Here is a 12466-nt window from a genome sequence, read left to right on the forward strand (position 1 = left end):
TTCCTTGCCAATCTCGACAACGTTGAAAATTGTCTTCGCTGCCACTGCGCAAAAACTACAAGGCTTTCATTGTTGTTCGTTAACCAATATTGCACATGTGATGAGAGCTACTGTAGAATTTCCATTTTCCTAGAAAAGATCATTCGCTTTCTGTCCCAGGAATTTCTGTGTTGTGCATAAAGATTAAACGCTTACAAGATACCTACTTTCGCTTTTACCATTCTTACGAAAACGACAGCACTTTGTTTGAGTATTCTTCATTCAAATTTGAAGTCGATATAAATGTTTGTACCTAATTGTTGAAAAAAGTTTTGTATTCATTTTTATTTTGTTAACCTTATACTATTTTATTTCGATACTCTTTTTTGATATAATCATATGATACTATTGAGTAGCAGATTCAAATTGTTCTAATTCACAGAAATTGTAAATTCTTTCTGGTATATAGTTGTAACAATAATATAACAAAATCTGATGCTATTTCCAAGTTATACATACAATCAACTGACTATAAACTATTTTCAAGTGTATTTCAAGCTTGCTCAGTGTGAGTATTGAGCTTAGCATTCTAAATTCCTCGAGATGTATATTATGTCATTGTTATAATTCATCCTTTTCTTGGGAGTAAAAATTGCCTGTGTGTATTCCTCTGTGAATAAATTAATTGTTGTTTAATATCAATCGTTTTATTTATGGTTGGTTATCATGTCTATAATAATCTGATAATAGCTCAAAAAACCGACTATGACGAAACTAATGAAATAGTGAGTTGAAACCCTCAAGAATCAATCTCTTTCAATTAGCATATACATCAGTTAGAGTGTTTCAGAACTCCTTATACGAAATACATCAGATTCCTTACTGTATTCATTGATTGTTTGAATGTCATTTAAAAAAAGCACCAGTGGATCTTAGTAAATACTACAATATGGTAGATTTGTTCCCTTATTTCCTACTCCTCCCAGTAATCTCTTGTTTATTGACGGATCAAGTATTTTGTATTGTATACACAGTGATAGTCCATTTCATTTCACTAAACTAAATAACGTTTTCAAGTTCAATTTACAGGGTGAGACGGCTTTGGAAAGCTAATCATAAGTTTGTGCTGAAAATTTGCATGTTGGGGTTTGACCAATGATCTTTCTCCCTGAAATATTTTCAGATCTCAACAACTTCCGGTTATACCGCAAACATACTACTACTTCCTCATTTAAAATGGCACACCCAGTATATTATTGCATCATCAGTTAGCTTCTTTGATGACAATTTCAACAATATGCCATACCTTGGCTAAAAACTCGATGGTTCATGAGTTAATGGCATTCTTATGAAAAAAATGATGGCGACGGGGACTCTTTTTCAAATATTTCTACAAAAAAAATTTTTTTCATTCTCGATACTGCAAATACGTAGTATTATAAGACTGGTTGCAGTTTGGATCAAAAATGTACAAGGTGTTTATAAGAAGATCATGAACTTGGACAACTCAAATTCATCAAAACTCAGGATTTTCAAATTAGAACCTATATTTTTCATTATTTCAGTCGAGTCTACGGACAAAAATAGTGGGGGTTTCTCAAGCAAACCCTTTACCTAAAATGAACACTTCAAGAGTTTTCGACGAAGAACTTTAAATCAGAAAAACCACAATTTCTAACTGTGTGGAGTAGTCTATTCCACAGAAGAAACTAAAATTCGATGTTTGGATAACTAAATTTTACATTCCATGAATTATAACTAATTTTTTGTTGGTATTGTTGAGAAATCCATAAACATATACAATGTTCAATAATAAATAATTCATTACAATTCTTGAAATGTCAAATTTAGGTATGGAAAAATCGAATTTTAGTTTCTATCTGTGTTTTCTGGAAGTCACAGGCTACTCCACACAGTGTCATAAATGGTTTTTCTTCCTCATTTGAAGTTCTTCTTCGATATAGGTAACTCTTAAAGTATGCATTTAAGGTATAGGTTGGCACGACGGTAAGCGTTACAAAAAACTTTTAAGTGTAGAAGGAGTTCATTCTGTGTTCTCCAAATTTTACATTTCAAAACTGCAGACCCACTGAATGCTAAAATCGTAACAATACCTAACCTCACAAAGCGAAGTCATTAAATGCATGTGTACTTATGTCATGTATTCGATGAAAGTTTGAGATAATGTGACAATTTAATTACTACTACCAAAATTATTTATCTGTATTTTCTGTTTAATGAATCCGCCATATTGAGAACCAAAAGATTCTATAAAAAGCATTCGGAACAACATCAGGAGGTTCTTGAATGAAAAGAGACAAGGAGGGACGTTAATTACTCACTATCAATTCTTTTAGAGATCCGATCTTCTTACCAATTAGAGGATGTAAGGTTCCGAGAAACTGATTTTCAAGTTGGCAACCCTGAGCTCAATGTGGCCGCTCAAGCGAACAAATTAATGGATGATCGTGTGTAATGACTTAATCATTATTCCCCTGCACAAAAATGATGCCGAACCATTTCTAGATGCATTCTATCTGTGTATTCAATCTGAAGCATTTCAATGCACTACGTAGAGAAATAAATTAACTTGGATTATTTATGTCTAATGACGTACGACGACCATAAATTCGCGAATGTCCCATAAATTCGTCTCACCAATAAGCTCTGATCGATGGTCGATCGCTGGAACTGAGGTAATGGTTCTTGAAAACCGTCCACGGTGAAATTTGAACAATGTTGCCAACATATGGCGATGCAATTTTTTATCCGGGAGTGTTCGGTGAAATTGATAAAAATATTTCCCCATCTTATGGTACTAATGGCATTGTTTGGCTGAAACGCTTCTTACCTCTTCTGCGAAGCGAATGAAATCAACTCTCTTACGGCAATTATTACGGCTATAAAAACTGCGAGCCTCTTGCATTGCGCTGGTAATTTTCAGAGAAGCATAAAATTTATCTTGCCAGTCCATAATGTCATCATAGAAGTAAACGACCAAGTTATATCTATAAAAATCAATTAAGCAATTTGTTTTATCTCCTTTCGTGGACAAATAGTATTTTCTTGAAAACAACTCACGTGATTTGGATTTCTGCAAGTTAGGAGAATGTACGATGGATAGCATGCCATGTTTGATTATAAGATCAAATTAATTTTCATGTTGTTGTGCATATACATATAAGTACAATGGATTAAATATAACTAATTTTTTAATCCTCTCCTGTAGTGTACTTACTCCTAAAAAACTTATTTCGGCAATTAACTCAAGTTTTAAGACAAATAATAGTACCTTTTTCATTTCAATTCTAACTGATAATTCTCATAGGTATCATAGCGTCCACTCATGATGTTACGGTTATATTCATTCGTATATTTTGATAGAAAAAAATGTCATTGGGTATCATCGATATCGTCTCATAACATTTAAATAAAAAAAGGAGAATTCCAAAATAAAATATTTTTTTCGAATGCACCCTGTATATTTTCAAATCTAGTGTATAAAAAAATAAGTGTTTTTTCTCGTTTCTTTAAAATATACTTTTCTCTACTATTTTTGTGAGACGTTATCTACTCATTCAACTCAGAATATTGAATCAAAATTATCAATGAAATTTTAATTGTCCTGGATACATTAAAATGACAGAAAACAGAGAATAAAACATACAAATGAAACAGTGTCCTACTTCGATGGCATTCATTAGAGTCCAAAGCAATTCAACCTTAATTGGCAATTTCGATTCAATATTTCATGATGTATAAGTGGAAAATGGATCAAAAAATAATACTTGATATATTTGGAGAAAAGAGGAAAAGAGAAGGTTGAAAAATATACTGTATATTGAAAAAAATAAACTTTTAATTTTGTTTTATTTTTATTTCTTTGATATATGTTAATTCAGTGTTCAAATTGTGTTGATATAGTTAAAATCGACATTGCGGTGAGCAAATCATAGTGGTGATCAGGAGGAGCGCCAAAATTCATTGCGCTACAAGGCGCTTCAATTCTCGCTATATCGCAAAATAATATAAAATAATTTTTTCAAATGCATCCTATATATTTTCAAATCGAATGGAAGACATTTTTCTCCTGTTTCTATAAAATATAGTATTGTACTATTTTTGTGGGCCATTTTCCAATCATTCATTGAATGATAACTATCAATGAAATTCATAAATTTGTCTGAATATATTCAAGGTTCATGCAGAAACCAGAGAATAAAATATACAAATGAAATCGAATAACTAAAACAGTGTCCTACTTCAATGACATTCATTAGAGACCAAGTCAATTCAACATTAATTGGTAATTTCGATTCGATATTTCATGATGTATAAGTGGAAAATGGCTTAAAAAATAATACTTGATATATTTGGAAAAAATAGGAAAGGGGAAGGTTGAAAGATATAATGAATATTGAAAAATATATATTTTTCATTTGTTTGATATATGTTAATATAGTGTTAAAGTTGGGTAAATAGAGTTGAAATCGACATTGTTGTGAGCATTTCATAGTGATGATTGAGAAGGGGCGCCAAAATTCATTGTGCTCAGGGCGCTTCCATTCTCGCTGTCACTGTACCTTAGAAAAAAGAATAACAGGTTTTCTATGTTCTAAGCACTGTACCGAGAAGGCGTATTCCATAGAACTATCGTGGTAATTGCCAAGAACTTCTGTGTTCAATTTCAGTTAATTTGAGATGAACCATAGAATCCGTACTAATATCAAGAAGATTCGTTAAACTGGGTAAATAAATTTATAAGTTAGTATAATTCTACTTAGTCTGCTATCAAATTGATTTTTATCCACTCCGTACAACGCAAACCTGTTAGAAATGGTGATTTGATGAATCAGAGCGTTCGTATATAACCTCACCTGCTTCTGCGGTCACTTCCGATGAGGGGTGACGAATAAATTTCCACAAAATCTTAATTAAATCTATCGACGGAAACCGCAAGGCGATCATGGTCTAACTTCTAGGAATAGATTTTCAACATCCGACTTCACGATTGAGCAATTTGTGGGATATTGAACTAGACCAATGAATGATAATCTATGGTCGTTACACGTAATTTCTTGGTCATCCCTAACGATTTTTAGTAAGTGAGAGCACGGCAGATCTCAGGTTTTTCATTCATAGTGAACGAGCATTTGATGGTAGGTAGATAATTTGTTCAGAAAAAATTCGAAAAAAGTACTGACTTTGTATCAGGAGTTTTTAAGCTCTCGTCATTCATGCGCCGTTGTAGATCTCAAGCGTATATTTAGGATCTTCCAATAAGAATGATACGTTTTAAAATGATTATAGTGGCAACAGTGTGTCTTATTTTTTAATATTTCTTGTGTCTTTTGTGTTCAATAGGTTATGTCAATCAATCGTGAAAAGATATACGCTTCAACAATCTTTAGAAGTTTATTATATTCAGTTAATCGAGCCACTATTCGTTGTATTGTAGATAATTTTGAAAGTGGTACCAAGTACGACTTCGCAATTGGTATTTTGGAAGTTGAGACCAAGGAACCATTGTATAAAATTAGCATTATGGTTCAATCTGGATTTTGAAACAAATTTGATACAATTAATTTATATTAATATTGCATTTTGCACAATTTCATTCGAGAAAGTGTTTGGAACCACAATCCTTTTGGGGGCAAAAGTTGCATCCCTGGCGGGGATCGAACCCACGACCTTTGGATTAGAAGTCCAACGCGCTATCCTCTGCGCCACAGGGACGTTGTGAATAATGACTCCAAATTTTTTGTTGGATTGTAATTTCTTACCTAGAAATAACGAATTAGCTTTGGTAGAGTTCTAACGATATTCAGCTTTATCAGTAACATATACTGTTTTTACTGATTTCTTCTGGGACACCAGGAAACAATTGATATTGGAAAGTAATTTTTAACTGAAATAATATACAGGGTGAGTCGATAGTGCTCGATCGGTCGATAACACCTTGCATGAAATTCTGCAATTTCGGAATTTTCACAACAGACTATGAGTATCGGGCATTCTTCTTTGAAAAACAGGGTGGTATCGTGTTTCACCACTTTTGGACCAGCCTGAGGAGTCAGAACTAATCTAATCTTATGCGCTGAATCCTGTCGATTCTGACGAAATTGGAATCATTCTCCTAACCGAAAACTTCCAAGAGTTATCGACCGATCAAGCACTACTGACTCACCCTGTATATTATTTCAATTAAATTAACAATTACTTTCCAATGGCTTTATTTTTTCCAGAAGTCACAAAATCCAATCCAAAAACAAAATTGAGGTCAATCTATTACAACGTCCCTGTGGCGCAGCGGATAGCGCGTTGGACTTCTAATCCAAAGGTCGTGGGTTCGATCCCCACCAGGGATGCAACTTTTGCCCCCCCAAAAATGTGATATTGAGTTAAATAGTGCCATGAATATACAAATAATGATTATGCCAATTGTAAGAAATTTGTAGTAGAACCCAGTTTGAAACATAATATAAATCGTATATACATCAGTCTGAAGTCTGAACTTTTCAAAGAAATTCCAAAGTGAAGCCATTGCAAATGAAAAATTCAAATTGGCGTTTCTCAGGGTTTTGCAATGAAACACGGTTATATTTCTATAGGGTCATAAAAATTTTTAATATTTTCGTTTTAACAATTGAATTGTTTTTTTTTAAGAGAATTCATCTTCACTATACAAAAAATGGGAGCAGATTATTTATCGGCTCAAAGGACTTCAGCTATAGGTACGTTTCTATAGCACTTAACGGTACCTATAGCTTTACTGATATAGTAAATTTAAGGCATTAGATATGTTCAAACCTATATGCCATGGGTTTATCGATGATAATCACAGTAAAATTGAAATATCAAGTCCTTTCAAATGTTTTGGATAATGCCGAAAAATAATCTCCAGCCATGTTGTAATATGAGGTTCTTTAATCTTTCAGAGTAATTAAGAATAATTGAACTGAGAAAACAATTTTTGATACAAAAACATAAAATTTTTCATAATTCTGGATGAAGTGTTATTATAGTAAAAAAACAAAATGAATTCCTATGGAAAACATTTAAAATTAATGTCGGAATATGTAAGCATTAAACATAATTCACCTTGTTTGAATTTCATTGCAAAACCCTGTGAAATATCAATTTAAGTTCTCCATTTTAAATTTCTCTGAACAGTTGAGACTAATGCACCATTCTATGATTTTTTTTCAAGTCAACAAATGTTGATTATGCAAATTGTATCAAATTTGTTGAAAAAACAGATTGAAAAAATTATGAAAATAATTGATCCATAAGTCTCAACTGTCCAGAGAAATTCCGATAGAATTTCCCTCGGAATTTCCATAGAATTTTTCCTTCTCCTCCTTTTGGGTATTGTGACACTCCATAGAGTTATGAAAAAATTCATAATTTTTTTGTATGGGCAATTAAAACAACATTTTTTCATCGTCACTGCAAAGAAAAAACCTTATTAAAAAAATGGCTGCATATCGGCTTTATCGTTTGAGACTACGCCCGGCTCAAAATTCGAATATTAGAGACATCGTGAAAAATCATAGAGCGATATGTTCGGGGGTTGACCACCCAAAAATCTCTGAACAGTCAATTCCTGCAACGTCCCTGTGGCGCAGCGGATAGCGCGTTGGACTTCTAATCCAAAGGTCGTGGGTTCGATCCCCACCAGGGATGCAACTTTTGCCCCCCAAAAAAAATTAGAGTCAAACAAATCAATTCTATGAATAAAATTGTACTATATCCAATACAAATGTAATGCCAATCGTAAAAAAATTGTTATAAGCCCTAATTGAAAAAATAATGGAAAGATATACGCTTCAACAACCTTTAGAAGTTGATAAATTGTTTTATCAAAATCAGTACTCATTTGTGAATACTCATTGATATTGAAGAAGAATTCATAGACCACATTATATTCAGTTAATCGACTCACTAGCCGGCAAGCAATGGATGAGAACAGCAAAAGACAGAGAAGCATGGGAAAAACTGGAAGAGGCGTATGTCCGACACTGGATGAAAGAGGGCTGAAGAAGAAGAAGAATCGACACACTATTCGTTGTATTTTAGACAGATTTGAAAGTGGTACCAAGTACGGCTTAGGACTTGGTATTTTGAAAGTTGAGATTAATGAAACATTGTATAAAAATTGCATTATGGTTCAATATGGCTTTTGTAATATATTTTATACAATTCGTAGGTATAACCCATATTAGTATTGTATTTTGCACTACATATTCCATTCGAGGAATCAATTGAAACCACATTCATTTTTGGAGGCAAAAGTTGCAAATAGAGCGTCTTACTTTTAAACAATGCAGGACGTTTTTTGATGAAATCGATCATTAGCCTCAACTGTTCAGAGAAATTCCAATATACATACATATTGCCATTTCAAATGAAAATTATTTCTTATTTTCCATAGAAATTTTCTTCTCCTCTTTTTTGAGTATTGTGACACTCCATAGAGTTATGAAAAATTTCATAACTTCTTTGAATGGGCAATTAAATCAAAATTTTTTCATCGTCACTGCAAAGAAAAAACCTTATTTGAAAAATGGGTGCATATCGGCTTTATCGATTGAGACCACGCCCGGCTCAAAATTCGAATATTAGAGACATCGTTAAAATCATAGAGCGATCTGGGTACCGATTCATAAAGATCCCTAGGGAGCTAGGGAGAAGGAGCCACGCCCACTTTGCTCAAGCCCCCGATATAGATGCAAAATTACCATAATTTGTTCAATTGTTGATATTTAGATGTATTTTTCATTTTAAACATAAATTTTGATTCAATCGTCATATTCTAATAAATTAAAAACCATTTTATGATAGGCAACTTTTGATACAACCTACAATGTTGTCGGTTCTTAGACGAAAAAAATTGACTTCAAATCCGCTGCCTTGGACCCAGCGGTTTTCATTGCGATACAAACTTGGCAACGCTGTGACATAAACGACATTCTCTGTGACAAATGTCAAAGATGCACACGTGGGGTGTCTCTTCAAAATTCGATTATTAGTGTTATTATAATTTATAATTAGCTCATTTTACTGCTTATGTTAAATACAGTAAGTTTATATATATCACCCATGGTTTATTATGGAAAACCGAAATAAATGTATTGAATTGAAAAATAGATCCAATGTAAAATGTACATTTGGCAATGGTGGAATTATTGTATGACAGTAAAAGTGACCTCGAATTACTATCAAAATATAATTTAAAGCTTTAGTTATTGTTATCCATTTGTTTTTTCCATATTTATAGGTGCTAGATTTATTTTAGATTGAGATAGACATAAAAAATAGAAATTATTTATTTTTCTGTTAATGTCACAGAAAAATAGTTCAAAGTTCGCCCTTCAATTTGGCAACGTCGATCCCCCTTCTTCCTACTTTAATTAGGGCGGAGCCTAAAATTTGGCTCCTTCTCCCTAGCTCCCTAGGGATCTTTATGAATCGGTACCCTGATCGGGGGTTGACCACCCAAAAATCTCTAAACAGTCAATTCCTGCAACGTCCCTGTGGCGCAGCGGATAGCGCGTTGGACTTCTAATCCAAAGGTCGTGGGTTCGATCCCCACCAGGGATGCAACTTTTGCCCCCCCAAAAAAAATGAGAGTGAAACATATCAATTCTATGAATAAAATAGTACAATATCCAATACAATACCCAATGCCAATCGTAAAAAATTTGTTATCAGCCCTAATAGAAAAAATAATGGAAAGATATACGCTTCAACAACCTTTAGAAGTAGTTGAATTGTTTTATCAAAATCAGTACTCATTTGTGAATACTCATTGATATTGAAGAAGAATTCATAGACCACATTATATTCAGTTGATCGACTCACTAGCCGGCAAGCAATGGATGAGAACAGCAAAAGACAGAGAAGCATGGGAAAAACTGGAAGAGGCGTATGTCCGACACTGGATGAAAGAGGGCTGAAGAAGAAGAAGAATCGACACACTATTCGTTGTATTTTAGACAGATTTGAAAGTGGTACCAAGTACGGCTTAGCACTTGGTATTTTGAAACATATTCCATTCTAGGAATTAATTGAAACCACATTCATTTTTGGGGGCAAAAATTGCAAATAGAGCGTCTTACTTTTAAACAATGCAGGACGTTTTTTGATGAAATCGATCATTAGCCTCAACTGGTTAGAGAAATTCCAATATACATATTACAATTTCAAATAAAAATTATTTCTTATTTTCCATAGAATTTTTCTTCCCCCGCTTTTGAGTATGGTGACACTCCATAGACTTATGAAAAATTTCATAACTTTTTTGAATGTGCAATTAAAAAAATTTTTGTTCATCGTCACTGCAAAGAAAAACCTTATTCAAAAAATGGCTGCATATCGGCTTTATCGTTCGAAATCACGTCCGGCTCAAAATTCGAATATTAGAGATATCATGAAAAAGTATAGAGCGATCTGTTCGGGGGATGACCACCCAAAAATCTCTAAAAAGATCATTCTTGCAACGTCCCTGTGGCGCAGCGGATAGCGCGTTGGACTTCTAATCCAAAGGTCGTGGGTTCGATCCCCACCAGGGATGCAACTTTTTCTCAAAAAAAAATGAGAATGAATTTTATCAATTCTATGAATAAAATGGTACAATATCCAATACAATACCCAATGCCAATCGTAAAAAATTTGTTATAAGCCCTAATAGAAAAAATAATGGAAATATATACGCTTCAACAACCTTTAGAAGTAGTTAAATTGTTTTATCAAAATCAGTACTCATTTGTGAATACTAATTGATATTGAAGAAGAATTCATAGACCACATTATATTCAGTTATATTCATTTTTGGGGCCAAAAATTGCAAATAGAGCGTCTTACTTTTAAACAATGCAGGACGTTTTTTGATGAAATCGATCATTAGCCTCAACTGTTCAGAGAAATTCCAATATACATATTACAATTTCAAATGAAAATTATTTCTAATTTTCCATAGAATTTTTCTTCTCCTGCTTTTGAGTATTGTGACACTCCATAGACTTATGAAAAATTTCATAATATTTTTGAATGTGCAATTAAAAAAATTTTTGTTCATCGTCACTGCAAAGAAAAACCTTATTCAAAAAATGGCTGCATATCGGCTTTATCGTTCGAAATCACGCCCGGCTCAAAATTCGAATATTAGAGATATCATGAAAAATCATAGAGCGATCTGTTTGGGGGATGACCACCCAAAAATCTCTAAAAAGATCATTCTTGCAACGTCCCTGTGGCGCAGCGGATAGCGCGTTGGACTTCTAATACAAAGGTCGTGGGTTCGATCCCCACCAGGGATGCAACTTTTGCTCAAAAAAAATGAGAATGAATTTTATCAATAAAATAGTACAATAGCCAATACAAATATTATGCTAATCGTAAAAAATTTGTTATATGCCCAAATTGAAAAAATAATGCCAATTTTATACAATGGTCAATTATGTAGTCTCAGAGTAGTAAATAATGCTCAATAAATGTGTCTTTCTACCACCAGAGGCGTACAGTATGACTTTAGCAAACGACCGGTTGGTTGTTCCCAAATGCTGTCACTGGCGGAATTGCCAGACTAAAATTCAGTTTTTATTTTTTTTCTAAAATTCCAGTGAAGCTAGGAACTTGAAATTTGGACGTTAATGATAATAATTTTTAATAATAATTTGTAATTTATGTTGACTTTTGCACCAGAAAAGCACAGAACATTATATTAAAAAATTCTTAATTTCTCTATGATTACCTTCGAAATTTTGCAATGTTATAAAAAATATCTCCTCTTTAGCTAAACATCGGTAATTAGCAAACGGTGCAATTGGTAAAAATTATAAACATCGGTTAAAACAAAACCTTGATTATGAAAACAATGTTTATTTCTTGAACGGTGCAACTGGCTCTTAGTGTACGGGGCACGAATAGTTAATACTACTTTGAAATAAAACACCCGTTTCTCAGATAGGAGACACATTATATCCAGATAATTTCGGTTGAAACTTCATATTTTGAGCTCTTTAGATGAAATATTTTGGTGTCTGCATGCGTTGTCGAAAATGAAGGTACACTGTCGCTTTCTGTTCTGAGAGCTTTCAGAGTTCGCCAAACAGTAATCAACACGATAATAAGTTACAAGAAATCTGACCCAAGCAGACTATCACTGAAGCTGATTGTATCCAACAACAAAGGACACAATGCTTCTGATAAATGTAATCTTCGATTTCTCGAGAATGGAGATGCCTACAGGCAAGAGCTGAAGATCTGCACAGGTCCGGACTGGAGCCATCTGGTCAAGCAAGCAAATCTTATATTGGAGGATATACACCGATTTTGATTTATAACTTGTCCAGTTATCTTTGAAAAGTGAAAATTACGTATGCAAAAGTCAGTTTTCATCGATTTTGATTCTGTACAGTTCGCTAGAAAATATTGTTAAATGGTTTCTTGGTATTGAAGTTTTTTTTCAATACTGGTTATTTTC

At 33.4% G+C, this 12466-nt stretch overlaps 1 protein-coding gene and 6 non-coding genes across 8 annotated transcripts in view; 5 read left to right on the forward strand and 2 right to left on the reverse strand.

Moving 5' to 3' along the window:
- LOC123677992 (homeobox protein aristaless-like) overlaps positions 1-12466 on the reverse strand; it is a 182007-nt gene that overhangs the window by 84479 nt on the left and 85062 nt on the right. The window lies entirely within an intron of this gene.
- On the reverse strand, positions 5643-5715 carry Trnar-ucu. The gene has a single exon. It is a non-coding gene; the product is annotated as a tRNA-Arg (tRNA).
- On the forward strand, positions 6275-6347 carry Trnar-ucu. The gene has a single exon. It is a non-coding gene; the product is annotated as a tRNA-Arg (tRNA).
- On the forward strand, positions 7593-7665 carry Trnar-ucu. The gene has a single exon. It is a non-coding gene; the product is annotated as a tRNA-Arg (tRNA).
- Positions 9510-9582, forward strand: Trnar-ucu. Its single transcript has one exon. It is a non-coding gene; the product is annotated as a tRNA-Arg (tRNA).
- On the forward strand, positions 10483-10555 carry Trnar-ucu. Its single transcript has one exon. It is a non-coding gene; the product is annotated as a tRNA-Arg (tRNA).
- Positions 11228-11300, forward strand: Trnar-ucu. Its single transcript has one exon. It is a non-coding gene; the product is annotated as a tRNA-Arg (tRNA).

The sequence above is a fragment of the Harmonia axyridis genome, chromosome 4, assembly GCF_914767665.1.
Source record: "Harmonia axyridis chromosome 4, icHarAxyr1.1, whole genome shotgun sequence".
Lineage (NCBI taxonomy): Eukaryota > Metazoa > Arthropoda > Insecta > Coleoptera > Coccinellidae > Harmonia > Harmonia axyridis.